Source organism: Coenobita brevimanus, chromosome 80 (genome assembly GCF_032717465.1).
Source record: "Coenobita brevimanus isolate Jiangsu-jjx chromosome 80, ASM3271746v2, whole genome shotgun sequence".
Taxonomy (NCBI): Eukaryota; Metazoa; Arthropoda; class Malacostraca; order Decapoda; family Coenobitidae; genus Coenobita; species Coenobita brevimanus.
Genome location: NC_137033.1, coordinates 23,815,392 through 23,841,772, shown reverse-complemented (window position 1 = coordinate 23,841,772; position 26,381 = coordinate 23,815,392). Strand labels below are relative to the sequence as shown.

The window sequence follows — 26,381 nt, the reverse complement described above, 5'->3', positions numbered from 1 at the left end:
AAATAACACTGTTATGCTTAATCTATTATATTCGTATTAAAACATAGTCGCTTATAATCTTTTGCCATATTAGTATTTTGATTATTAACTTTCTTGAGACGTTAACAAAATCATCAATAAAAGCACTGGCAATATAGTAATAACGAAGCTCCCGCGCTCCGGAGCTTGACGTTTTTTCTCCTCCTATCCCGCTGGCCAATCAGCTGCGTTCAAATTACGTAGTGCAGAAGGGCGCAGCCAATGAGCGGCGCTGACAATGACATCATAGTTAAAAATAGCTATGTATATATATTCGGGTTCATAGAGGCGGATTTCAGTGGCCAAGAGTGCAGTGCGATGGTAGGGCGAGGGGGTTGTCTGGAGAGGGGTGTGTATGACCAGTCAGGACACGCACACTTGTATCAAGTAACAGGATACACTTTGTACAGAGAACGAGGGAAAGGTTTTACTCTGCCTTGATAGAGCTAACAAAGAGGTACGTACTCTCCAGCCGTAACCTGCTTCTCGCATCTTTCCCCTTCAGCCACCACTCCTGTCAGTGCTGTTACTTTGAGCAGTTTTGACGATAATTACATGTATATCTCATATTACCACAGCACATGGATGCTGGGTTATCTGACGTTGTCTTATAGCCTACTGTACATTGAATTTTCGACCACCCCCATCATAGCCCAAGATCAGCATTTTCAGTTAACTTTCATTATTATATATATATATACATATATATATATATATATATATATATATATATATATACATATATATATATATATATATATATATATATATATATAAAAACTGATTAGGTTGAGCTACAAAAGGGACAGCTGTGATCAACAGATATAAGAACGTGGGTTGTAGCCAGTGGAAGACAATAAACATGTAGGTCCATAGTGAACAAAAAGGTAGACGGGTTATTAAAGAAAAAGGAGGGGGGGGGGGAAGAGAAAGGCAGGGTTTAAGTCGAAATTTTACGGAGTTTGTCATCCCTTGATGCCTACACATTTTCTCTCGCACGCGCATACGAGTATACGTGACATGCTTCACAGTAAACTAAGACACTTCAGTGGTACACAGCCATTAAGTCAACCATAAGTACACTCCAACTTTCAGACATGTTCACGCATTCAGAGCTGTCCGTAGAACCGTACATCGGCGTCCTCAAAACATGCAATATAACTTCGGTAATCTAAGAATGTAACGTGTCCCTAAAATTGTTCAGTACTAATTCCGTGCAGTGTGAAAAGACAAAATTAGACCAAGTCGGATTGTTTGTGCGTCAGTTCACATATTTGTATCCTTTAGTTCGTTTTAACCTCGTTTACTCAGGCGACTTACTGTATTTCATTCTTGCAAGCACTAGTCAATGTAACGGTGAGATTTTTGTATTTATTTTTACTGCCACTAGACCAGGGGTTCCCAACCTTTATTTACCCATTACCCCATTTTCCACACCTCCCTTCACTCATTACCCCTCATTGCTAATGTTTCCACAATTGCATTTTAGCTGCTTAACATTTTGATGCCTAGATTTTAGTTTGAATGTAGGACTTAATTAAAGGTTAGGCTAAAACCAAGAGTTATTGCAAGGAGTAATTTATTTTCATTATTAACACTGATACCAAATAAACATGACTTTAAATATTCATCTCTGAATTTTAGTATAGGTCTGAAAGTCTATCATAACTGGTATGATTTTTAGATTTTTTTTTTTTTTTATGCCTCCCCCATTACCCTTCACAAAAGACCAAATTACCCCACTTGGGGTAATTTACCCCTGGTTGGGAACCCCTGCACTAGACGAAATGCTTTAGACAGGCCTACTATATAACAGTGGAGTTAATGAACAGGCTGGAAAAGTTGGAAAAGCATCTAAAACTAAATATAAACGCCTGGGAGTATCATAATATGGATTCCTCATGGGGTCATGTCGACTGAGGGATTTGAATCTAGTTGGCAGCAGTTCCACACCCACTCTGCTGGGCAGATGGACTATTCCAGTATAATTAAGCTATGGAATTTTGGATTTTTTTTTTTTTATAATGGAAGGGAGAAGGAACTAAAGGTTAGAGACTGGCCACATTGTTCACTCTAAGAAAAAGAGAAAATTCGATAATTTCGAGATGCCAGAAGACAGTACCAGACTTGAGCTGTTGCACAAAAGAAAATACTTCGTATAAATACTTACTTATCTTGTAATGCTCACACAGGTTCAGTATTCAAGGAACTTGGTCTGTTAAAAATTAGATGATATCCTGTTTGTTCAGGCAGTCAACTTCTCGTATGAATCATTAAATGGTCATATGTGCCTGGAGAATGATTTTCATGTAATAGTCCACAGTTTTAATACTAGAGGCCCAGGAGTTATTGCGACTCCCATACCACAGAAAATCACATGCACAACGTTGTCTTAGTTAAAGGGGAGCCAAATTATGAAACACTTTGGACAAATCATCGAGACATGCCCCATTTGTGTGTGTATTCAAAAGATCGATTAAGCAGCACTTTCTAAATCAATACTGGTTAATGTTATCATTATGTTGACTTTATTGTCTTTCTCAGTAGTTACCATAATAGTTACAGTACCGGTATTGCTTTCACACCTTTTCTTACAGGCTACAAGAATTTAATTGATTTTTGCCAACTTCAGAAGTAGTAGACTGTATACTGTAATATCATTTGCATATGTGAAATTGTAGAACCGTGTGTCACGTAACATTATTATATTTACTTACGCCTGTAAGGCTAGCCACATTGAGCATTGCTTAGGTAGTTATATCTGCCAGTTATTCAGATAAATGTATTATCCTGTCATATGTAATTATTTGGCAATAAAATTAATCACTCAGTAATCAAAAAGGACCGGGAGCGTCGGTTAACTCTATCAGAGACGTGGGCAGAAAAGGGAATTGTTTCCAGACGTGCCCGCCGTAATGGAGAAGGGATGAAAGCAGAAAGTTCAGACGACCAATGACGATTGAAATAGTGATAAAAAAAGAGATAAAGATGTAACAGTGCTGCGAAGAGACAGATTGGAGATGCGACGGAGAGATAGTGGTTAAGGGGAGCCAGTAGTAGGAGAGTTATTGAGACGGAAAGCCTATGACTTCACACTGTTGAGAAGAGCTGTATGTGGGGAGCCCCCCCCCCCTCCCGTACACTCAAGAGAGTTGTACTCAACACAGGAGAGGAAAAAAAAAAGTATTACGTTAGCATCTGTGTGAAGCTGAGGAGGCACGGAGTCAGTCTATTACTCTTGATACTGTATTTTGAAGCAGATTTTGCAAGAGGTAATTATGATCTTTCCATGATAAATCCCGAGAGAATGAAACCTCAAGTGCCGATATGTTAAGTGATGATGCAGGATAGAGTTGGATATTGTTCAAAATTAATGGATATTCCTGTGGAAGATTGTAATGGGTCGAAAGATGTAAGAACTCAGTTTTTGATGTAGTAAAAACAAGGTTACGTTTACCCCACCCAGAAACGAGCCAGTCAAAAATTACTGTAGGTGTGTGCCTTAGCCTTTTCCCATGTTTGTTGACAATTGCTGCGATGAACGCTGTGGGAAGTGATTGGAAAGGTGTGAGTGGATAGGGTTAGATGTATTGCCTAGGATATTGATGAACAGGAGGAGAGTTGGTGACAGGACAACCATGAGGAACACAGCCATTGATAACTCTAGGAGAAGAATGGTGGCCACCACAACAGCAGCTAAGGGCTTAATTACATATTTAATTGAATATTAAATATTTATGCCAGATTTTATTGAAAGCCTTTGAGGCTAGGTGGAATGCAAAGCTGTCACTACAGTAAAGTCCCGAAATGAGGATGACCAGTCTGAAAGGAAAGTGAAAGATCGCCAGCGGAATACCACTGGCAAAATTCATACTGACGGTCAGAAAGATTATGATGGGAAAGTTTTTTTTTTTTTTACAGATAGAGGTTGTTAAAGCAAATGAAGAGAATTGAGTATGGTCACCCTTCTTTGGGACAGGGTGAATGAGAGCAAACTTTCAGCAAGAAGAAAATATACAAGTCAGCAGACAAAGGTGAAGGAGTTTACCTGGGCACAGATGCACAGTTCTTGAGAACAACAGGAGAGATCTCGTTAGGTCTGAACGCTTTGTTAGTACTGAAAATAGTGAGGGCAGAAAGTACACCAACTGAAAATTTTAATGCCATTCATGAGGAAGTCAGAGGGGGGGAAGAGATGGAGAGATAGCACCGAAACTAAGGTGGAATTGGAGGATAAAATTTGAGTAAAGAGTTGTGCCTTTTCAAAAGAACAAGCAGCTGTGGAGCCATCATAGTGGAAGAGGAAGGAAGGAGGAAGAAGTAAAGTTGTTAGAGGGGTTTTTGGCATGGTGCCAGAAGGCCAGGGAAGAATTTGAGTTGGTGTTTTCAGAGCTACTAATATATTTGAAATTATTCTTAGTAGAAATGAAAAGTGAATCAGACAATGGTTCCATACATTTCGCTTGGCCATCACTGGGAGAGGGGAGGATGGTAGGGGTATTTATGGCTCCCCTCCCCCATCCTCAGGAACACCAAGACTAGATCTTGAGACTCCATTTTTGCAGAGTTTGGAATGGGAAGTGTGGTATGTATTGTGCATGTAGTTTGGAGTTGACAGAGGAAAATATATAGCAGAGAATGCTGGAATACTTCCCGTGTAACTGAAACAAATAGTCAGCAAAGAGGGTTGGTGAGAAGCTAGTCCTGATGGCTGTTGAAACGGGAGCTCCAGCTCTCCGTCACCAACTTTCCATCCACCTTTGGAGTACTGCCCTGTTCGACTGGTCCTATAGTCTGCTTCTTCTGGTAAACAGTTGTGTAAAGAAATCTTGAATGACTACTTACTGGAAAGTATAAAAAAAAAAGGCCGAGCTGCTCAGATCTCTGAACCCCAGCCGTTGCTCCTGAAGAGGTACCCGTACCCATAAATATAAATAAGATTAGATGCCGCATCGCCCATTCTTCAGTACACAGAGGATGCGTCTCTGCGGCCGCCATCTTCGAGCGGTCAAGCGTGTAATAGTGGGGCTTGTTTTACAGTGAATTCAGACTATGAAAATGAATGTTGTTGTGGAGGTGGTGATGGTGGTTACTGCTGTGGTGGTGGTGATGGTGGTTATTGTTGTGGTGGTGGTGGTTATTGTAGTGGTAATGGTGGTTGTTCGTGTAGTGGTGGTGGTGATGGTGGTTTTTCTTGTGGTGTTGGAGGTGGGTATTGTGTTGGTGGTGGTGGTTGTTGTGTTAGTGATTATGGTTGTTGTGATGATGGTTATAGTCGTGGTTGTGGTGGTTGTTGTGGTGGTGGTGGTTGTGGTGATGGTTGTTGTGGTGGTGTTTGGTATGGTGGTAGTTGTGGTGGTGTTTGGTATGGTGGTAGTTGTGGTGGTGGTTGTTGTGATGGTGGTTGTGTTGGTGGTTGTAGCTGTGGTGTTGGTTGTTGTGGTGATGGTTGTTTTATTGTAGTTGTGGTTGTTGCTGTTGTGGTAGTGGTGCTTATTCTTGTGGTGGTGGTGATGGTGGTTGTATTGGTTGTTGTTGTTGCTATGGTAGTGGTGGTTGTTGTTGTCGTGGTGGGGGTTATTGTTGTGGCAATGGTTGTTGATGTGGTTGTTGTGATGGTGGTGGTGGTGATTGTTGTTGTGGTGGTGGTGGTTAGTACTCTACAGGGCCACACATTTAACCCCTTCAGTCGATTTTGTCAGTTTCGAAGCGCCCACTTATAGAAAAGACAATGATTATAGCCTATGTAACCCCTTCCCTGTTCATTTATATTTTTTCTGCACTGAATAAAATCGTCTTCAGAGCAAGAATATGATAACGCGTTGTCGGTTTGATGTGGGTAATTTGATGGACGTCAAAGAAACAAGCACATTATGATCTGTTACCCCAGTTTACGTCAGAACTCTGAAACCTGAGGGGGAAGAATGCGCAATATCGTAGTTGGCATGAAACATTCTGTGACGCTCCCGATTTCTCTGACAGCGTTGTCTCCTAAAAAATCATCATCATCAAGTAAGCTGTAGAGTGGGAAAAAAAATATTTCACATCAGAGACATACGATTGTTCTCAGGAGTGAATTCTGCATGTTAAACAGTGAGGTTCAAAGCATTTTTATTACCCAGTGACTACAATTTAAATATTCGTGGTATTAGTACAATGAATACGCGTAAATTAGGTATTACTTTGTACCCATAACTTCAAAAAATAAATAATACGATCAGATTCATGTGGCACGGAAAGGAAAGGGAAAAAATATACCGTATTGTTGATTTTAATACGATAATGTTTAGAGAAGAATTAGCTGTTTAAACTACTATCACCTCATATTTGTTATAGGAATGTATACCCGAGATAAAACATAAATAACAACCTAAATGAATGACATGAAGATTTCAATCCACAGTTTATGGAGCAAGGCATAGGACATGTTTTCTCGTATATCGACGTATGGTATTCATTGCACTACTTGCAACAACCTGGAAAAAAATGGTGGAATGGAATTGTATTATGACCACTCGGCTAAACCGAGGTCAGAACAGCGGGAGAAGGAATGAGATGACTGATGAACCTAACATAGCGGTTTCGGCTGAAGAGTCACACTATCGCGACCATGAAATAGGATACAAAAACCCACACTGGCAGATGAAAAAAGATGTATTCCAAACAGTGTCGGCTCTTCAGTGGATCTACAGACGAAGAGTAGTGCATACAAATGATGAGAAGCTGCTTATATGCAGGGTGAGGACACCTTTTCCCAACCACACCTGATGTGACCTCACCAGATTCTCCCTCTACTCTGTCCATGACCTGAGTGAGGGATTACAAAGGGCGGCAAGGACCTTGCCACTAATCCTCTCATCACTGGATCCAATTTATACATTCCTTCACTATGGTTAAAATTATTATGTCTCTCCATACATACAGCTTCCACTATCCTACGTTTCTTATAGTTACTAAATTTGTACAATATTTGGCTAGAATTCCAGTCGATTCTATGGACGTTTTCTGAAGAGTGAACGTACACTGCGTTATTTATGTTGCCTATCTTACAAGCATACATGTGTTCCTTCATACTAGTGTCCAAATCCCTTCCAGTTTCACCAATATAAACCAAATCACAGTCTCTACATGGAATTTTGTATACCCCTGCAGTTTCTTTGCTAATGGGTTTATTCTTTACTAACACTAATCTTAAGGTGGAAGTATATCTAAATGCAATGTTTACATCCAAATCATGACTCAGACTTTACCAAGCTAAGATTTGACACTTACGGAACTGTGATGTATGGCTTATTTTGTTGACTTTGTGATGTTGGTCTAGGTACAAAAAAAGGCTTTTCTGGCTTTAAAATACGCTTGCCTTATAAACGAACTGGGACATGATGTCTTTCTCCAACTGATGAGGCTGTGTGTGCAGTGTAATGCATTTTCTTTTGGTGACCAGTTTTTCATGCAAAAGTTTGGTATGGGTATGGGCTCGGCCCTTTCTCCCGTTTTTAGTAACCTGTACATGGAATATTTTGAATCCAACCTTCTTACCATCATATCTCCTCAAAATTTAATTTGGTATAGGTATGTTGATGATGTGTTTTCATTTTGGCCAGACATATACGCTAACTTTGGCGACTTTCTTACAAAATTATTATTATTATTATTATTTATGTTCTCGACTCTGGGCATAGGCTACACAGCCTGCTCCCAAGGCCCAGTAGTCCTCCTACATATTATACACCTCTACATGTCACCACTTCGGCGCTAACACCCACCGTCCATATTGAATACTGTACATGCTAGGGCTGTCTCATACAGGACTGGTGTATCGGTATTAGCGGGGGTATATTTACGACATGTTGGGGGGTCTTCTGGTAGATCGGTAAAGTTTGCTTTACATGAAATTCAAATCCTTTAACTGTTCCCTGCCCCAGCGGGGCTTTGAACCTGGGTCTGGTAGGACCACAGGCCACCTCTTTACCGATTGAGCCACCGCCTTCCAGTGCATTTGTTCCCTCAATTAAATTTAAAGTTGAATGGGAAAATAATGGTTCCCTTGCATTTTTAGATGTATTTGTGCACAGAGATGAACTTGGGACACTTAGCTTTTCTGTTTAGGCCTACAGGAAACCAACTCAGTGCAGTTTGTATATACATTATTACTCATATCACCACAGTGCCACCAAAATGTCAGTTATTTCCTGTATGTTCCTTAGAGCACTCAAAATTAGTAGTCCCCAACATCTGGATACGGAAAACGCTAAGATATGGAAAATATTTTTAGATCTAAAATATCCCAGTTGGTTTATAAGGCAAGCGTATTTTAAAGCCAGAAAAGCCTTTTTTTGTACCTAGACCAACATCACAAAGTCAACAAAATAAGCCATACATCACAGTTCCGTATGCGTCAAATCTTAGCTTGGTAAAGTCTGAGTCATGATTTGGATGTAAACATTGCATTTAGATATACTTCCACCTTAAGATTAGTGTTAGTAAAGAATAAACCCATTAGCAAAGAAACTGCAGGGGTATACAAAATTCCATGTAGAGACTGTGATTTGGTTTATATTGGTGAAACTGGAAGGGATTTGGACACTAGTATGAAGGAACACATGTATGCTTGTAAGATAGGCAACATAAATAACGCAGTGTACGTTCACTCTTCAGAAAACGTCCATAGAATCGACTGGAATTCTAGCCAAATATTTTACAAATTTAGTAACTATAAGAAACGTAGGATAGTGGAAGCTGTATGTATAGAGAGACATAATAATTTTAACCATAGTGAAGGAATGTATAAATTGGATCCAGTGATGAGAGGATTAGTGGCAAGGTCCTTGCCGCCCTTTGTAATCCCTCACTTAGGTCATGGACAGAGTAGAGGGAGAGTCTGGTAAGGTCACATCAGGTGCAGTTGGGAAAAGGTGTCCTCACCCTGCATATAAGCAGCTTCTCAGCATTTGCATGTACCACTCTTCATCTGTACATCCACTGACAAGGGCGACAGCTGTCGCCGAAACTGTTTGGAATACATCTTGTTTCGTCTGCGTGTTGGGTCTTTTTGTATCATATAGCGGTTTCTTTTCCTCAAGCCGAATCCAGAGCGCTACCCCTGAACTACTTCCGCCACCCTTTGTAGCAATATGGAAGAGGTACAGAATGGTTGTTCATTTTATGTACGAATAAAATGTATTATCACATGGTATGCCTAGATTCCCTGCTCACAGATATGTATGATTTTCTAAATATGACCACTTGAACGTATCACTTCGAGAACAGCATGTGGCTAAAACGTTATCTTCCTACTACCAGAGCAGAGGTACGGTATAGCTTATCTGTGTGCAAGAACTGATTCCTTGACCATGAAAATATGGGTTTTGCCACTCAAATCTAAGTATTTTTGGTCAGTGGCAACCATTTCTAATTTCACTCATACAAAATTTTACCCAAGGGTGACAAAGTAGTACGGTAACAAATGGATATATGATCAAGAAGGTCTGTTCTACTAGACAACAGTAAAACGTATGCACTCCACACACAGCAAATCTCATTCTGCCACCCGACTAGGCTATACCAAGTATCTTCATGTAGCTACTAGCGAAGCAGTGACAAAATGAACTTTTGGTGTTTTATACTTAGCGACTGATGCACCCACCCCAACACCACCAAGAACTGGCTCTGTTTATTTGGAGGGTTTGAACAAGTTACTTGGGTCTGTTATGCGTGGTTCTTTGCTTTTCTTTTTGAGGTTTTTAACTGGGCGGCGGGTTTGTTTTAAGTTTAACTTGGATTTGGATTTACCGTACGTAATTCTTTCATTCTTCAGTTTTTTATGTTCGAATAGGGTCCTTATATACCGTATTTGGTATTAGTCATGCTAACAATATAGGACAAATAAAGTAACTACCTGATGATGGCCTGAGATGGGTGGAATATTCGTGATTCATTTTTTTTTTTTTTTTGAGTATTTCCATGCCCTTACTCTCTCTCTCTCTCTCTCTCTCTCTCTCTCTCTCTCTCTCTTTTGGTATACTTATGTTATTTTGAGCCATTTTAAAGAGCTGTCATGCTAGTTGTGATACATTATTATCTGCCGTGCTCTGTGCTTCCGCTACAATGTGTAAGTGCATCAGTTAGTATTATCTAACAGCAATGCACTTACCGTTGTGAAATACAGTACGGTACTTAAGTTCAAGCCATGGCTGGTTCTGTTATTCACGGTTGCTGCTCCAAAGACAATATAGTAATTAATGTTGAAATATATCCCATATATATACTGTACTGACAATATTCTGGTATATGGCCAGCATATATGTAAGGTATCTATCTATCTATCTACAGTATATACATAGATAGACAGATATAGATATATAGATAGATATAGATAAATAGATAGATAATGTGTATTTGTATGTATGTATGCACAGTATGTATCTGTGAGAGAGAGAGAGAGAGAGAGAGAGAGAGAGAGAGAGAGAGAGAAACATAACACCTGCTCTCGTTTCACGAGCGCTAAGGCAAAGAATAATGAGATAACAACAGCAGACACGAAAATTCACAGTTATGACAACTTTCATAACAAAAATGAGTTGTTGAACTGACCCTGCCAGAAACAAGCTGAAGTGTAAAAAAGACCAGCGATGGCCATAGAAACAACCATGCTTTTTCTGTACATGTGTGACAAACACATTGTCACCAGACATAAAAGCTACACAAACACAGCTACACGACCTCATTGCAGCGACATACACACAAACACAACCGCACATACACATTAACACAGCCGCTGCACAAACATACCGGGACAAACGCATGTGAAACAAACACACGAACACATAACTACACAAGCATAACATTTACACACACACACACACACACACACACACACACACACACACACACACACACACACACATGGTAGCTACACAGACACTAACACAACAGTACATAAACAGTGACATGACAGCTACACACACACTGACTCACCAGCTAAAACACCCTAACACGTAGAGCTTTATACAGTAAAACGTAACAGATATACACGTAGGCTATATAGAAAAATAACTAGGCACATAAACAGATAATGGCTACACACAAAGCATAACAGCTGCACAAACAGAAGCACATAACACTAACACAGTAACACACAGCAGCTGCAAAAGCATATAACAACGCTACGCAGACACCAAACACATGACTTCTGTACACATTAACATAACTACTGCACAGACACACTAACACAGCAGTTACACACTTGCACTAACATATAACAGCAACACAATTGTATTAGTAAATGACGGCAGCTACACAAATGTACTAGCACATGGTAGGTCCACAAGCACACTGGCATAGGACAGCTACACAAGCACACTGGCATATGACAGCTACACAAACACGCACACGACAACTGCACAAACACACTTGCACAGGTGACAGGACAGCTGCACAGACACACTTGCACAGGACAGCTACACAAACACACTCACACATGACAACTACAAAAACACACTGGCACAGGGCAGCTACACAGACACACTTGCACATGACAACTACACAAACACACTTGAACAGGACAGCTACGCAGATACACTTGCACAGGATAGCCACACAAACACACTCGCACATGACAGCTACACAAACACACTTGCACAGGACGGCTACACAAACACACCCATACATGACAGCTACACAAACACACTAGCGCATGACATACACAGACACACAAACACATGGCAGCTACACAAACACACAAGCACATGATAGCTCTACAGCTACACTAGCATGTGACAGCTACACAAACGCAGTAAAACCTAACAGCTGTACTGTAACACAAACACATAACAGCTACTCGAACACACTAACAAATAACACCAACATAAATGCACTGTCATGTAAAAGCTGCACAAGTGCACTGACTTACAATACTACCTAGCATACTAACATGAGCAACTACAGCAGAAATACACTAGCGTATAACAACTTCACAAACACCATTCCACACCACCAACATAAACACGCTATTATATAGCAGCTACACGGACATATATAACAGCACAAATAAACACTGTATGTATAGCCAGACGCCTAAATCCCGAAAGGGGTGGTTACAGACTAATTGCCTGCACGTCACATTGTACACTACCATTAGTTTGCCCCCTCTCATATCTCTCTACTTCATCCCTCCACCTTATCCTCGGGCTCCTCCTCTTCTTGTCACCTCACGCTCTTGACTCTTCTAACCAGCATCACATTCTCCATCATCTCCACAAGGCCCACACAAAGTAACTCAGTACAGCTACATACACTTAAACAAACGTGACAAAACACTGGCACATAAACAGCTACAGAAACTTATATACTGTATATATATATATATATATATATATATATATATATATATATATATATATATAAACACCGTGTATGAACAACTACGAACCCAAAAGGACAGAACAAAATATGCTGTACTAGTATCCAGTAGACTAACACCTTCATGCGTAAAATAAATACCGGTACGGCAAGACCTGGTGAGACAACAGAAAAGGCAACCAGCTACCTCACCCTAACTGAACTGCAGCCACAACGACCAAAATCACAACTCATACGCGCAGTACAGTTGGGGGACCTGAATGCAAAACTAATAGTTTATAGTCGTGTTCTAATTATAAGGGGTGTTTTTAATATTGGTAACTGATGAAAACCTATTTGACATAATGACCGTTGCGCATTAGTTAAGGATTAATGCTTAGCTTTCCTTGGTCACAGATACAACTACCAACCCAGCACGCCTCACACGAAGTAAAAGGCCATGCAGACAGCCTCACTCTTTGCTAAAGAGAACACATAATGTAACCGCGGCCACATAAAAACAAAAGACAGCAAGAATTGCGTACATAATCATCGCCATATATAGTAATGGGGCTTGCGAATGATTGTCACCGATGGAGAAAAATCACCTATGTTCCATAAACAGTATTGGCAGCAGGAAAACGAATTTACTATTTAACACTCATGACTTTTTTTTTTCTTTTTCAGACGATTTTATGTAGAATTAGAGTTTCGAACTGCAGGATGAGATATAGCTTTCATTAACCACTTCACCACTAGCGATTTGTCTTAAATTGGGGAAAATCTTCTGGTGGTAGTAAAAAAAAAACGGAGTGAGGGGAGAGGGGAGTTGCTGGGATCCGTGGCGGAAGCAGATAGAAACCACGTTAAGCAAAGTGACCCGAGGTCACAACATCCCGCCTGATCCCAAAATCTGGGACCCTCCACTCCCACCCATACCCCTCGCGGATTTTCACCAGAATCGAATAATTTCCTCAGTTCCACATACCCAACACGCATGCAACGTTTGAAGATGACCTGTTCATTGGCTCAAGAGATAATCGATGCAGACACCCTTACCCCAAGATGGATTTTTATCAAAATCGAATCTCTTCCTCAGTTCTACATATCCAACACATGTGCAAAGTTTGAAGATGAGCCGTTCATTGGTTCAAAATAAAATAGATACACAGAGTCACAAATCAATAAACGCCGACGATCACATGCACCCCTTCCGCAATGAATTGCGGGCGGGGTGAATAATTTAATGACAGATAGTATTTCGGATTAACAGAGGCAAACTTCTGCAAATTAAGCGCAACTGTAAACACAAGCAAACATACAGTTGCCCCCAGTAACAAAACATTTCGGGCAAACGTGGCTGAATAAAAAGTTGAAAACCCCGACCGCACCAGACAATAATAATAATAATAATAATAATAATAATAATAAAATACTAGATAATATTTGAGGGTCCGTAACACCTTTTCCCTAGCGATGCTTTTATTATTACAACTTAATTTTTCTTATATATTGCAATATCGACATAGTGTGCATCAGTAGCACACAAGAGGATATCGAGCCGTAGATGAATAAACCGCCGAAGAAGAAGTACAAAATCTCCAGAGCCATAAATAATATGGTCCCCAGAAAACTATCAGCAATAAGAAAGAGCTCCAGTGAGAGATCTAAGCAACGCATTAGAAAACAAAGAACTGTAACGAACAACTTACTCAAGAACAAAAGCATGAAAGATCAAAGTTGCACACACTGAACAACCTGCACGGGAAAGAATACAATTTGAACGGCACACAGAGGGAAGAATGAAAAACAACCGAAAAAGAAGTCCATCCAGTAGCATCCACACAGATGAATCGATATGCAACTGTTACAAAACAAACAGTACGCACATCTTTGTAGATAAAACAAAAACAGAAAACACAAACACGGACAGAATCCAGACACGGACAGCAACAACAGAAGCAGATGCAGAGATAGTAGGCCTACATTAAAAAAAAAAAAAAAAAAAAAAAAGACTTGCCTAGCTATTTCATTGTCCGCAACGTAGATTAGGCTTACACCAAATAGCTATACCAGTTAGAGTCGTAATGAAGGTGGTGGTAGGACCGGTGATGTACTAGTTAGCACGTCCAGCATGCAACTGGCTGGATCCAAGTTTAATTCTCGCGACGGTCTGACTGATGGGTTTGGTTTTTCATCTTGTCCCAGTTCGTTCAGCCAGCTAATTAAACACTTGCGAGGTTTTGGCTAAAGTGGAGTTCAAAATATCGACATTGCTAATTTCTGTAGTATTAACGAAAAATCGTAATTAAAATAGGTATCATGTGAAAATAGCTTTGACATAATATCTGGTACTTGCTGAGCAATGTTATGCTTCGGTTTGGCCCTAAATATGGAGAATAATAATCATTTTCTCAAAGAACGGTTTTCGATAATTTACATTAGTTGTTTACGGCTAAATCGCAGCACAACATTGTTCAGCTAGTACTACTGTACTATGTCAAGACTATTTGTACACGATATTTTTCTGTATTAAACTTGATTTATGCCAATACAGTACCACAAAAAATGATCAGTGTCGATATTTTCAACTTTATTGTAACCCAAAACTCCCATATGGTCATCTGGGGACCTGGATGCAAACAAGCTACTGAGGGTCGTATTCTAGAGGAATATTGGGGCTAAAAAAAAAAAAAAAAAAGGCTTGCTATAATGTGGCATGAGACCTGTGCGTTCTTAATTATTCCTGTGGGTGGCATCGGAGACTTCGTGGCAGCTCTTCCTCATTTGTTTACTTATTACACTTTTTATCCCCTTGCACGTTACTAGGCCAACAGTGTCGGCATTAGAAATTTATGAAAAATGAAGCAGAATATTAATGTAATATTTAAAATATGTTAAAAAAGAGCCACGATGTGTCGAGTGCCATCCATAATTTGACCGTTACTCATTATCGCGTAACCCAAGACTCATTTGACGTCTCACAACCAACTGATATAACTTATACCTACTAAATTTGCTCTGAATTACTCCCTAACCTGCCTTATTCACTCTACCCACTTGTTTCACTCTGCTTACCCTGTATCCATCTGACTCACTATGTCCCTCACGTAGGCTACCTTACTTTACTCACCTTCCTTGCATAGGCTAGTTAGTCCACCCGACTGACTCGTATTTTCGACATACTTACAATACCTTACTCATTATACCCATCTGACTCATCTTCTATCCAACTGACTCACCTGCACACCTGACATATCCCACCGGCCTCACATTACCCACGTGACTCACTCTGGCCACCTGACTCATTGTACCCACGCGATGCGTTCTGTCCACTTGAAGCACCTCAACCCATCTGACTCACCTTCTGCCCAGCTGACTCACTTGTCCACCCGACTTATTCAGCCCATCCAACTCAACGCACCTATCTTATTTTCTACCTACCTGACTCACGCTACGGTACCCACCTGCCCGGGCCAGCTGACTCAGGGTGGCACAAAGGCAAGCTGGGGTGCCGGGAATAGCAAGTCTGCTGCTTCCTGAGTCACACTAGGAAGTGAGATGTAGGGTAGAGGTGTAGGGGTATAGGTGAGGGGCGTAGGGGTATCGGCTAGGGGTGTGTGGGGCATAGGTGAGGGGTGTAGGGGTATCGGTGAGGGATGTAGGGGTATCTGAGGGGGTGTAAGGGTATCTGTGAGGGATGTAAGGGTAATGGTGAGAGGTGTTGGGGTGTCGGTGAGAAGTGTAGGGGTATCAGTGAGGTGTAGGGGTATCGGTGAGAGGTGTAGGGGTATTGGTGAGAAGTATAGGGGTGTAATGGTATGGGTGAGAAGTGTAGTCTAGGGGTGTAAGGGGATACGTGAGAAGTGTAGGGGTGTAAGGGTATAGGCTACGTGAGAAGTGTAGGGGTGTAAGGGTATACAGTAGGCAAGGAGTGTAGGGGTGTAAAGGTATAGGCGAGGAGTATGGGGATGTAAGGGTATAGGTGAGAAGTATAGGGATGTGAGGGTATAGGTGAGGAGTATAGGGATGTAAGGGTATTGGTGAGTGGTGTAGGGATATAGGAAAAGAGTGTGTGGGCAGGCATGAAGGTTGTTGGTGAAAGATGTATGTTAAGAGCGTACCGTAGGTCAGAGGTGTAGGGGAATGTGCAGGGGTGTAGGAGATGCGTACGGGGGAAGATGGGGGACGTAGAGGGAAATGAGATACGTAAAGAGAAGGTGAGGGGTGTAAGGGAAGGTAAGGGGTGTAAGGGAAGGTGAGGGGTGTAAGGGAAGGTATGGGGTGTAAGGGAAGGTGAGGGGTGTAAGGGAAGGTGAGGAGTGTAAGGGAAGGTGAGGAGTGTAAGGGAAGATGAGGGGTATAAGGGAAGATGAAGGGTGTGAGGGAAGGTGAAGAGTGTAAGGGAAGATGAGGGGTGTAAGGGAAGGTGAGGGGTGTAAGGGAAGGTGAGAGGTGTAAGGGAAGGTGAGGAGTGTAAGGGAAGGTGAGGGGTATAAGGGAAGATGAAGGGTGTAAGGGAAGGTGAAGAGTGTAAGGGAAGATGAGGGGTGTAAGGGAAGGTGAGGGGTGTAAGGGAAGGTGAGAGGTGTAAGGGAAGATGAAGGGTGTAAGGGAAGGTGAAGGGTATAACGGAAGGTGAGGGGTGTAAGGGAAGGTGAGAGGTGTAAGGGAAGATGAAGGGTGTAAGGGAAGGTGAAGGGTATAACGGAAGGTGAGGGGTGTAAGTTTAGGACGCGTCTCAAGAGGAGCGAACATGAAGGAGAAAAGAGGTAGATGATGCGAGTTGATGTTGAGGCCTCAGGAAGACCCTAAATGAAAAAGGATAAAGGAGAGAGGGTGTTCGGAGCTGAATGGTGGTGATGGATCGTAAATGGAGTCTGAAGGTCAGGGGTGGGGGAGGGAAGGAGTCGGATCTGGCTGGATGCGGAGATAAGAAGGATGGAAGGTGACGTAGAAAATGTAAGAACAGAGAGAGAGAGAGAGAGAGAGAGAGAGAGAGAGAGAGAGATGAATAAAACACTGATAGAAATGAGAGTAGATTAAGAGGATGGAAGAGAAAGAAAACGTTAAAATATAAAGGAAAGATGTGAACTAGAAAATGATGAAGCTCGTTTAGAGGAATGAAGATTAAGTTATTAATGCCCGTGGTCTTGGTTCGGATGCAGAGATAAATGGAAGAGGTGGGGATGAGAAGACTGGGAGAGGAGAAGAGTGAAGGAGACGGGCGGGGTGCCAAGTCTGACTCTCTCTCTCTCTCTCTCGTGTGCTCGGAACACACACACACACACACACACACACACACACACACACACACACACACACACACACACACACACACACACACACAGTCTTCCATATAAATATAAGCTCCACGCATACAACACTATTTCGTATGCCTAGTGTATATTGCACTTGTATATATGTCCATTTCTTTTATGACTGTTACTAAGCAGGATATCAGTCAAAAACATTAACAGAAAGACTATAATATATTACATTATAACTTTCGTACATGCAGTTGTCATGAAACATCTATGGTAAAACGCCTTTGTCGGCGAGGTACCAGCGAGGCCATTTAAATCTGAAAGCATTGAAATGTCGCCTTACACCCCAAGGATGCCTCGAGTCTATTGATGGTTATCCAACTACCAAGTTTCATACCTTTACGACAAACTGTCTGGCCTGTGGCCCCTTTTTTGAAGATTTTCGACATGCTGTACTTGGCGCTTGTCACGTGCCACGTTCACAGCCGATGTGTGATGAAACATGTACAAAAAAAAAAATAAAGAAAGAACTGTGGTATCATATGGTGCAAACCATGCAGTGATCGGTCCTGTGGTTGCCGAGATAGCCTATATGCTTCTCAAAAACGTAATGGTCGGGCCGGGCCGGGTTGGGCCGCTCATATGGGAGAAAACCCCACAACTTAACGAGAGACTGGCGAGGCCTCGCCCTCATTCGTAATTACCATATTAGTGGATACTGGAGCCTCATTTTTTTGTCTTCACTAATTTGCCAGATATTATGTAGTCATGGCAATATACAGTAAATACTGTACTGTATTTTATCGCATTAAAAGAAAAATTTGCAGTTGCATTTTTTGAGCCGGCTTACTAGGCCTAACGCATTAGTCTGAGTCATATGTTGTTACTAGGAGAGAACTGGGCTAGAGTAGAACCCCCAGGGCGGCTCCAGGAAGCTTTCCTGTGTCTAACTGAATGCCAGGCTATGTTTCCCAGGGATTTGAGTCATTCGCAAAAATTCATAGGTTCAGGGTTTATAATAAATACCTTAAGATATTTTATGAATGCAAAGTTAAACTGAAAAAATGACCTTGCTAGGGTCGCCTTCTACCCTTGTTTCTTTCTAGACCAAGAGCTGTCCAGGATCCGGCAATAGACAGCTTGGTAGTTCTGTTTTTCACGGAGGCCTGTGACCGATTAACTTCTTATAACTTCTGTATTACTGTTATACAAGATGTTAATGTGTCACAGATAAATCCATATATTTTTAATACCTTGTGTATCGAAAATAATTTCGTTACATACTGTTTGGGTAGTTTACCGGGATGGTTTTTGATATGTAGCCAGATGTGATCATACTGTAAATATCAAGCGTTCCATCTTACTAAGTTGATGCCTGTGCTCCTGTGCTTATAAAGAGAACTGCAGATATGATCAAAGCATGATATATACAAAGCGTGTTCTTTTACATTTCGCATGCTTTAAAACAAGTTTTTCTGTTAGTCTGCAGTGTCATGTTTCCTTAATCTTTTTTCTGGATTTGTGGTATTGAAGTATCAATTTTATTGTAGCCAGTGAGCCAGTGCCATATTGTTTGATTCAGATATGAGAAAACTGTACCACTCAACAGATTCAAACTTCTTCGTCAGGAACAAATGAGAAGATGAAGACGAAAGTGCTTTGTTCAGTTTCAGTGTGGATGTAGCTCTGTCGCCAAAGATAGGCCTGTGTAGAAAATTTATTATTTATTAATGTTTTAGGGAACCTTGTATGGGATATGGAAACACTTGAAATTCCATCCATATTAGCTTTTCAGCCCAAGGGTCATTGCTGTCTGAATAGTCACCTGACTATAACTTGTGTAAAATAAAAAAGTTATAGAGAAGGGTTTAATAGCGGTTGTCTCTAACCCTTCAATCTGACCTGTTTTTCCTAAGCTGAAAAATCGTCTACTATTACCGAGAATAGTCAAGATGTCAAATGCAGAAATCTTGTAGCGATATAAGAAAAGATTAACTACCTTTTTTGAAAAGCATATGAGACCGTTTACTCAAGAAGATTCATTTTTAAAAACAGAACTCTGATGAAGTCCGTGCAATGAAATGTTTTCATTATTTTCACAGTGTTACCGGCCGATTAAATTCAAATTGTGATACATTTTTCTACGTGGAGGATTTAAATAAAGCTTTCAGTCATTTCTTAATTTGTTGGTTGCTTTCCTAAGCTAAATATCAGCTGTTGGGAGCAAGAAAAAAAAAGCTACCTTATTAAGGAAGGTGAACGAATGAGACTTGTAAATGAAATAGTTTACTTACCGTATCCTTGTCTGAATACGATAACAAAAACATGATAACTGTCAATAACAACATTGCCTTTATTAGAAGTGAAAGGAGAGGTTAGATCATAAGGAACTAAGGTACCGGTTGTTATCTCCCCTGACCGATAAGATTGTTCTGCCCCGCCCATTGATAGTGATAACTTGGTAAGTAGTGTGAGTAGTGTGATAAGAAGTGTTAGAACAAATGCAAATAAAACGACAGATGTGAAAGTGGTGATCTCGTACTAAAACAAGTTTTTGAAGTAGGTTTCCCCACTGGTACTGAAACAAAATTTTGAAGTACCGGTAGGGTACCTGCGCCTAGTGAGTCCTTAGTGACTCATACCTCTGAATTTCACACACACACACACACACACACACACACACACACACACACACACACACACACACACACACACACACACACACACACACACACACACACACACACACACACACACACACACACACACACACACACATTGACCATGGCCATGATCACTTCCGTATATTTTTTAACTGTCAAATTTAGCGGTTACCCCAGTTGTATATTGCTCGAAATTGCCTAAACATGTGAAGAGAGAGAGAGAGAGAGAGAGAGAGAGAGAGAGAGAGAGAGAGAGAGAGAGAGAGCAGTCTTGTGCCATGAGAGCGATCAATATGTGCAACGAAAAAGTAAGGATGAGTGAGGTAAAATCTAGATGTTAAAGATAAAAGTGTGGGAAGTTGTAAGTTTTATGAGATAAATGAATGAAGATGGGACAGGTCCGTGCGATAATAGTGAGGTGAGGGTAGAGAAAAGATTAGGCTTGTGCAGGTGGCAGTGAGTGAGTGTGGATTGGGGCGCGTGACGGATAATTCTGTGAGTCCTCAGTTATGTTGCCTTCTCAAAAGTGCCCTACCCCCCCCTTTTTTTTTTTTAATTAAACCCCCATTATCACTAAAGAAATTGTCAATATGTTCTGTTGCTACTTATAAAATTGATATATATACCAGTTTGTCCAAATTTACAGCACTGGTTGTATGGAAAACGAAGTTGTCATATTTTGGAACAGACCCTTGACATACAGAGGACACCGTGTGAGGTGCAAGGCGAGAGTTGGCTGAGGCAAAATGTGTTTCTCACTTGTCGTTATTCACCCAGAAGTACAGTTTATGACTGGATATAATAAGGTTGAAAGTATCCAGTCGTATTCTAGAGGAAGGTTGGTGCTAAACACCAGTTACCTTGTTCTAGTCAGTAGGCATTAATCTACAGTAAGCTTCCTTCTTCTTGGGATGATGTGGATTGGTGAGCATGAGTACAGTGTGAGTGAATGAGAGGATGTATAGGTAGATGGGGCTTAGGTTCTATTTGGGAGTGTATCTGAATATCGATGATGCATTTGGAAACTAGCGTGGATTATAATATGAAACACCAATGAAAATTAACCAGCTATGGAATGTGCTGAAGAACTTTCTGGAAAGGATTTGTAGATTCTGAAAGGTTGGGTGAAAAAATGGTGGACGTTATTATGAGACATCAACAAAAATTTGCATGTGGGTAAGGAACACATTTGTCGTTATCTGCGGTAGATCCATAGTCTCCTTTTAGCTTTCCTGTCATCTCTGACTAATAAAACTGTGTTGTATACTTATCCCATAATTCTACTGAATATGAAAAATTCGTCGGTTATCCTCTAAGGTGAAGCACATCCATTCAGTTTTTTCTTTAACCTCCATTCTAGGTGATTTCAAAGTTCACCATCACCTTTGGCTCTTCTCTCCTTTCAGTAATCCACCTGGTGAAAAAGCCTACATCTTTTCTATCCTTAATAACTTAGAGCAACCTGTACAGCACTCTACCCATATCCCTGACTACCTAGGAGAAAGTTCCAATGTACCTAACCTTCTCCATATAACTAATCCTTCTGCTTATGTTGTTAATTTTTTCTCTCTGTTGCACTCCTCTGATCATGACTTTATCGCCTTAACCCATCCTGTTGGTCCAGTAAGGGTCGTGGACCCTCCTAAAGCAGCAGCTGTGGCACTTTAGAGTTGCCGACTGGGAGACCCTCAGGCTGTACTTCTTTGATTTTCCCAGGAAGGATCATTGGTTCATTGGCCAAGAGCCCCCTAAGTGTGCCTCTTGCATTATGGGGGTTATTCTCTCAGGCATGGAAGCCTACGTTACCTTCTCATATCCTGCTACTAATGCCAAAAAACTTTGGTTTAATCACGCTTGTTCTAATGCTGTTCCTTGACAAAGAGAAGGCTTACAAATGGTACTGGAACCAACTCACCCCTGTATCTCATCTCTTATGTTTCTGCCCCGAACTGTGCTAAGTCTGTTCATCGCTGTGATAAAAATAATCTCATTCGTACTAAGTGCTATGAACTCTCTGACTCATATTCCTGTCCCTTCCGGCACCATGCAAAAAAATCTTTCTAACAACTTTATTTCATCTCCTTCCCTCTTCTTTTCCGCTCTGATGGCTGTGTAGCTGTTTCTTGTAAATAAGCTGAACTTTTCACTCAGACATTCTCCTCCAATTCCACTTTAGATGATTCTGGTGCTGATCCTCCATCACTTCCTCCTCTCTGGCTTCCTCATGGCATTAAAATGTCTTCAACTTATGTGTTTTCTGCCACCACAAGGCTCAGTGCTTTCAATGAACAGGGCATGATGGGGTCCCTCTTGTTGTTTTCAAGAACTGTGCTTCGGTACTTACACTGCCTAGGTAAACTTTTTGGCACTACAGCTGTTGAAACACAGCCCTGATAATCTCACCTACCTTTCAGACTCCTGGTCATCTTCCTTTCGGGACTTTGGAGAAAGCATTGTCATTGCACTTGACATCCCAAAGGCTTTCAGTCAAGTCTTGCATAAATCTTTAATTCCAAACTGCCCTCTTACAGTTTCTATCCTTCTGTCTGTGCCTTCATCTCAAGCCTCCTTTCTGGTCGTTCTGCAGCAGCTGTTGTAGACGGCCAAAGTTCTTTTCCTGGGACCATCAGTAGTGATGTTAATCAGGGGTTCTGTCCTATCACCAACTTTCTTCCTTCTGTTCATGAGTGACCTACTGAGCTATACATCTTCCCCTATCCACTCATACTCTGATGACTCCACCCTTCGCCATTCCATCCACTTCCCGCAATGTCCATCTCAGCATTTACTTCAACAAATAAGGAATGAGGCGATGGCACACTTTATGTCTGACTTGGATCTTATTTCTGATTCGGGGGAAAAGAAATCTTGTTTTTAATGCATCAAAAACTCATTTCTTACAACTTTCGACCCATAATCTACAACAGGAGTATCCTCTTTCAACAATATCTAACTCAATCCAGCATCATCTTTAAACATACCTGGGATTTTGTTCTCTCGAGATTTATCTTGGAAAGATCATTTTACCTCTCATGTAAAATCTGCTTCTAAGAGATTAGGTGTGTTAAGCCGACTCCCTACCGTCTTTATCCCTGCACAGTTGTTGACTTTATACAAGGGTTTTATTCGCTTCTGTGTAGAGTACAACTCTCGTGTGTGGGGAGGTTCCCCGCTTACAGTTCTCAGCAAGGTGGAGTGAAGGGCTTTTCGTCTCATTAACTCTTCCTCTTACCGGCACCCTTCAACCTGTGTGTCTTCGCCGCACTGTTTTATCTTTCTGTCTTCTATTGCTACTCCAATACTCACTGCTCCTTTGAACTACGAGTATCTGCTTGCTTCCCTCTACTGCGGCGAACGCATATCACCTGTCTAGCAGCAAACGCTCATCCCATTTCTGTCCAACACTCTAATGCAAGAATTAACTTACTCCCAGTCTTTCATGTATGCAGTAAGTTAACTCTAGAACTATCTTCCCCTCTTTGCATTTTCTGTGACCTCAAGTCCAGTGTGTCCATGCATCTCGAAATGAACGGATCCTGAATTTGTTTTTCTATTGTCTCTATTTTTTCTTGGAGGGAACAATCTTTCGGGCACGTATCATTTGGTTTCTTCCTTCTCTTAAAAAAAAAAAGTAGTCAGACTGGAGGGTTGAAATGACCAATGCCTGCGTTATAATGAATTCCCATTAAGTTTTATGCAGTGACAATGTAGCATTACAGTTGTGGGAGTGGCCCAGGTCCGTCAGGTATATACAAGCCGACTATAGGGTGTTAGGATCAATGGAAAGCTAGAACAAATTTGAATATGGATGATGAGAGAGCGGCAAATCTTAGCAAATGGTGGCACGAAGACACGGGGCATAAGTGAAGAGAAACGTGATGAGACGAGGGAGTAAGAGGCAGTGAAAATATGGAAATACGAAGACAATTTGATAAACCGAGAATGAGTATAAAACAGAGGGGCAGTAGGCAAAGTGAAACTGGAAAAGTAATGTACCCGGAACAGGGGTTTAGGCAGCAAGGTCCCTATTCTCGTTGGTTAAGAAGGCTACCGAGAACCCTTTCTTTGCCGCTTCATTAGTGTTTGCGGTACGTTGATACATGTGTATTATTATTATTATTATTATTATTTTTTTACATCATGGCGATATAAAAACAGCATATGAAGCGTATGTAATGTGCAAAGTAAACTATTCTTAATGTAGTGATGCTAGAGCTTTCTAAGATGATAAAAAGGCAGAGTAAGCGTGGTGGGGCTAGAGTAAGGCAGGTTGAGTGAGACAAGAGTATGAGAGATAGTGAGGAGTGAGGTAGTTAATCAGACAGACGATTAAATCGATGGGGCTTGAGTAAAGCAGGGAGAATGAGACAGGAAGAATATGAGAGGCATGAAGAATAAGAGACAAGGTTTGAGACAGGAGTAAGCATCACTGGGCTAGACTGGGGCAGGGAGGAATGAGGCAGGGAGAACCTGGTGTATTTGTGGCAAGGCGTGGGTCTCAGGGCAGGACTTCCCCGTTGCTAAACATAAACAGTTGAATCTGGACTACATGAAGAGATCGTCCCCATCTCGCACACCCCGCACCTCGTGTTGGAGTGCATCCTCAGTGGAGATGTCTGGGTGGCTGCCTTTACGAAAAACATAGTTCTTGTGTAATCTCGGTATGGCAGAGAGATACCTGAAGAGGGCTCAGGTCAGGCCGAAACTGCTGTATCTCGCTAATGAAAAACTTTTCCTAATGTGGGCATAATTTTTCCAAGGAGAGTGAGGACATGAGCCGGCCGGAATGAGACGGGCCTGTATTCAAGACTCCACAGTCTTGCAGTAGTTTCCTTTTCGATTTATAATGCATAAAATTTTTTGATAGTTTCTTGTCTGTCATTCATGTATTTCTAGGATCGACGTAATTTGCATCAGTAACGTATAAGAGGATGATAAGATTCTGTTTGCATTATATAGCCTAAATGAGAAAGAGTTGCTATGAAGTCTCCTGTGCCACAAGAATTGTGGTCCTGATTACGAGAGAGCTTGATGAGGCGGGACTAGGCTAGGAAAAGATAGGTAGGGTTAGATGTGATGTGGTGAAGTTTGGCGAGGTACTGTAACGTAGAAGACGACACAGCTCATTGTTGATTCCGTACTCTTGTTATTTAAGAACTTTCCCTGCCACCTTGATATTACCAGTTAATTTGTCACGTAACTTTTCTCATGTGTCATTTTTTCTTCATTGTTTCGGAATTAAAAGGATGTAAAATAGTGCTCGGGAACCGGATATTAAATGTGCAATAACTAAGGATTATAATTATGTTACAATGCCAACGTGTAAGAATACGACTAAGCGAGACGAAAATGGATTTTAGTAAAGTGGATAAGTAACAGTGATTATTATTATTTTCTCGGTTTCTTCACTAATATACTGTATCCTTCACAACGAAGGGAAATGCAGTGGAACAGAGCCCCACAATGGTAAGTAACGGTAGGGTAGTCACAGCATACTCGAGAATGAACACAGTTTTCGAGTAGTAACTGTTGCCGAGTGAAGGAGGACAGGACGTGAAGAGAGCTAAAGCAGGGAATGGAGTATGGAAGTGCAAAAGATTCTTAATGTTCAAAATGAACACAGTTTTCGAGTAGTAACTGTTGCCGAGTGAAGGAGGACAGGACTGAAGAGAGCTAAAACAGGGAATGGAGTATGGAAGTGCAAAAGATTCTTAATGTTCAATTCTCATGTCTGATAATATTAGTGATGATAGCTATTGGCAAGAAGACGCATGGAGTACCGCTGCCAACAGGAAGTTCGTCCATTCATCTCGTCCAATCCAGTGCCATCTGAATGCACAAAGGACGTAAACAGAGGGAGTGTTATCTTTCAAACTCCTTCCTAGAAGTTCACCCACAGCATCTCCCGGGGAAAGTGGTGATCAAGTGTTTAGAGAAGTGATCTGCTGTCTGAAGAGATGCCATCTTGATCGCAGTGTGAGGCAGGGAAGTGTGATGATTTAAATTTCGCTAAAAGTCACGTCAGTGATCATCCACAAAACACATCGACTTGGGATGAAATCACCCCCTCTAATATTATCATTCTACCCCTGAG

The 26,381-nt window shown here is 41.2% G+C and overlaps 1 protein-coding gene across 2 annotated transcripts in view; it reads left to right on the top strand.

Annotated features, from left to right (window-relative positions):
* Positions 1-325: 325 nt before the first annotated feature.
* The window catches only part of LOC145409372 (uncharacterized), a 145,401-nt gene continuing 119,345 nt past the window's right edge, over positions 326-26,381 (top strand). For both annotated transcript variants that reach the window (XM_080279845.1, XM_080279844.1), the window contains exon 1: positions 326-475. The gene's annotated coding sequence lies outside the window, so the exon portion shown is untranslated. The remainder of the gene's footprint in view (positions 476-26,381) is intronic.